The sequence below is a fragment of the Cucurbita maxima genome, unplaced genomic scaffold (genome assembly GCF_002738345.1).
Source record: "Cucurbita maxima cultivar Rimu unplaced genomic scaffold, Cmax_1.0 Cma_Scf00104, whole genome shotgun sequence".
NCBI lineage: Eukaryota > Viridiplantae > Streptophyta > Magnoliopsida > Cucurbitales > Cucurbitaceae > Cucurbita > Cucurbita maxima.
Window position 1 is genome coordinate 30,942 of NW_019272120.1, and position 3,724 is coordinate 34,665.

General features: G+C 39.3%; 1 long non-coding RNA gene across 1 annotated transcript; it reads right to left on the reverse strand.

Annotated features, from left to right (window-relative positions):
* Positions 1–2,042: 2,042 nt before the first annotated feature.
* On the reverse strand, positions 2,043–3,504 carry LOC111473137. Its single transcript, XR_002715558.1, has 3 exons — positions 3,467–3,504; positions 2,115–2,141; positions 2,043–2,080 (listed from the first exon to the last, which is right to left on the reverse strand). It is a non-coding gene; the product is annotated as an uncharacterized LOC111473137 (long non-coding RNA).
* Between the last annotated feature and the right edge of the window lie 220 nt (positions 3,505–3,724).

Here is a 3,724-nt window from a genome sequence, read left to right on the forward strand (position 1 = left end):
ATCTGCTTATTCATGTGGTAGAGCTACATAAAAGGAGCTCACTCAACTCAACCTATATACCCTTTCTTGCCTCAGACTCTTTTACTGGTTTTATGTCTTACGATGGGAATTTCTAGCTTGGCAAGGGTGTATGCGCTTTCCTTGCTAACGGAGATCTATTTGTCTTGTGTCTATGCCTCGGCTTCGGAAGATGGGTGTAGGGATCTGTTTTTATATCTCAAACAGCTGCGTAGTAAGATGAAAGAGAAATGGCTAGTATGGGGGGGACTTTGATTCAGTACTCTTTTTGATGCTGAAAAGACCACTGGAGGCAAGGGTAGGCAGAAGACCGGGGATTTGGAGGGAACTAAGGGATGCATGCTTGCCACATAATCCCAAACATTTTAGTGGAATTTTTAGTGTCAAAATTTGGTGATCTCAAATTTGCATGAACATGCAAACATGACTCTATAAATAGAGTGATCATAATACATGAAAGGTCTTCTTGTTGGTGAAAAATCTTGAGAAAAACCTCTCACAAACACTCTTTTCATATATACAAATCCCTCCCAAGTTTAGTCACTCACCGGATTCCACAATCTCGTTCTAAGGCCGGAGGATAGTGGAGAAGACACTAGTAGTGGTTCGAAACCGGTTCGTGAGGAAAAAGAAATTTGAACTACAAAAGGTTAGTATTCAAACTAATTAAGTTTTAATACTTATGAACATGCTAGTTATTTACTATAATTGATGTTCTAAAAGTGCCTAAGATCCAAATTGCTTCCGCATGTGTTATATTAACACCATGAGGACCATTATAAAATTTAGAAAATTGAAATTGAAATTGATGTCATGGTTCATATAGGTTGAGTTAGATACAAGGGACAAAATCGAACTTTCTTAAGGATAAATTGGTGACACCAGCCTAAGCTAATTAGGTAAGTGGCCTTACTATCGACTTAATTATATTGATGTTGACACGTGCCCTGTAGTTTTGTAGATGTCATATATATTGATATGTGTGAATTGTTTGTGGATCGATATGCTTCTTATATGTTATGTATATGTTATAATATATGAATTGAATGATAATAATTACGGTACAATGTCTCCAATGATACGTTTGAGATAGGATACGAGAAGGATGCACAAAATGGAATGTAACGATAGGAGTAAGATACATTCATGAAACATTAAGGTTAGATTACATACCATAGTGTTATGGATATGAGAGATTGATGAAAGAATACGGTTAGGTTATTGGTATAAAGGGATAGGTTTGTGATAGATTGATAGAACGATAGCGTTAGGATACGTTCCTATAATGATATGACTAAGGTACGTTCATGTAACGATATGACTGTGATAGGTATAAGAACGTTAAGGCTCTGATAAGTTAGGGAACGATATGAATACGAAGTGTTTATGATATGACATGTTTATGATATGATATATTGTGATGTGATATGTTATGTTTAGATTGCTTTGTGTGACCATTGAGGTAATTGTCGTATGAATTGCATGTTATGAAATGACATGTTAAAAGCATGGAGCATTATGTTATGTTTTCTAAATTGTATGCATATAGCATGTTATGAATGACATGATATCACGATAAATGAAATGAAATATAACTCCATTAGAATTATGCATGATAAGAGAACTGAAAAATGATAAAAGATATGATATAAATGCAAAACGATAGCGGAGTTATATTTAATAATGATAATGTGATGTCCCACATTGGTTAGGGAGGAGAACAAAACACCATTTATAAAGGTATCAAAACCTTCTCCTAGTAGATGCGTTTTAAAGTCTTGAGGGGAAGCCGGAAAGGGAAAGCCCAGAAAGCCTAAAGAGGACAATATCTGCTAACGGTGGATGTGGGTCGTCACAAATGGTATCAGAGTCGCGGACACTAGACGATGTGCCAGCCTTCTCGCTATTCCCCAAAGGGGAATAGACACGAGACGGTGTGCCAGTAAGGACGCTGGGTCCCGAAGGGGGAGTGGGTTGTGATGTCCCACATTGGTTGGAGAGGAGAACAAAACACCCTTTATAAGGGTGTGGAAACCTTCTCCTAGCAGACACGTTTTAAAGCCTTGAGGGAAGCCCAAAAGGGAAAGCCCTCAAACCTTGAGGGGAAGCCCAAAAGGGAAAGCCTAGCAGACACGTTTTAGCCCAAAGAGGACAATATCTACTAGTAGTAAACCTTCTCCTAGCAGACACGTTTTAAAGCCTTGAGGGAAAGCCCAAAGAGGACAAACCTTCTCCTAGCAGACACGTTTTAAAGCCTTGAGGGAAAGCCCAAAGAGGACAAACCTTCTCCTAGCAGACACGTTTTAAAGCCTTGAGGGGAAGCTAGCCCAAAGAGGACAATATCTACTAGTAGTAAACCTTCTCCTAGCAAACACGTTTTAAAGCCCAAAGAGGACAATATCCAAAGAGGACAATATCTACTAGTAGTAAACCTTCTCCTAGCAGACACGTTTTAAAGCCTTGAGGGAAAGCCCAAAGAGGACAAACCTTCTCCTAGCAGACACGTTTTAAAGCCTTGAGGGGAAGCCCAAAAGGGAAAGCCCAAAGAAGACAATATCTACTAGTAGTAAACCTTCTCCTAGTAGACACGTTTTAAAGCCTTGAGGGGAAGCCCAAAAGGGAAAGCTCAAAGAGGACAATATCTACTAGTAGTAAACCTTCTCCTAGTAGACACGTTTTAAAGCCTTGAGGGGAAGCCGAAAAGGGAAAGCCCAAAGAGGACAATATCTACTAGTAGTAAACCTTCTCCTAGTAGACACATTTTAATGCCTTGAGGGGAAGCCCAAAAGTTCTCCTAGCAAACACGTTTTAAAGCCTTGAGGGAAAGCTCAAAAGGGAAAGCCCAAAGAGGACAATATCTACTAGTAGTAGATCTAGGTCATTACAAATAATGAAAATGGAAAAATAGTGGGACCTCATGCATTTGGGGATACCCCTATTTCATCACAATAGGCAGGGGTACGATCATTTTGTTTAGCAGATGCGTTTTAAAGCCTCGAGGGGAAGCCCGAAAGGGAAACCCCAAAGAGGATAATATCTAGTAGCGGGGTGGATCTGGGTCGTTACAAAAAACATTGAGTTTGGACTAAACTAATAAGGATGCCCATATATACAAAATCCTAAATACAGGAAGAGCTCCCTCTGTTTCCAACAACAACTGGCAAAAGAATGATGTGAATGAAAAAGAGCGGGAAACGCTTCGCTGATGTATTGACCCAACAAAGAATGATTTTTTTTAGTATGTGCCTGCCAATATCACTCATCTTTCTGACTTTTCTTGTTCTACATCTCAGGATCTTTCCCTCCCTAGGTACTCAAATCAGAATGGAAATTTTTTCTGTAAATTCCCATCCTCTACTTATTTCTTTTTCGATTTCGTCTATAGGCATGAAATGATGTCTAGGGGTACGATCATTTAAAGCCTTGAGGGGAAGCCCGAAAGGTAAACCCAAAGAGGATAAAATCTGGTAGCGGTGAATCTGGGTCATTACAGATAATGAAAATGAACTAGGAAAATAAATTGAAAGGATAGGTCTCATCATTGCATTCGTATGTTCTTGCATTTAACCCCAATAGTGGGGTTACTTATTGAGTATTTCTTTAAATACTCAAGCCATGTGCTACTACATTTTTCAGGTCAAGGCAAGGCGTTCCTGTATGGCTGACGAAGGTATCACAACTCGAGACCATGACACATGCATATGGT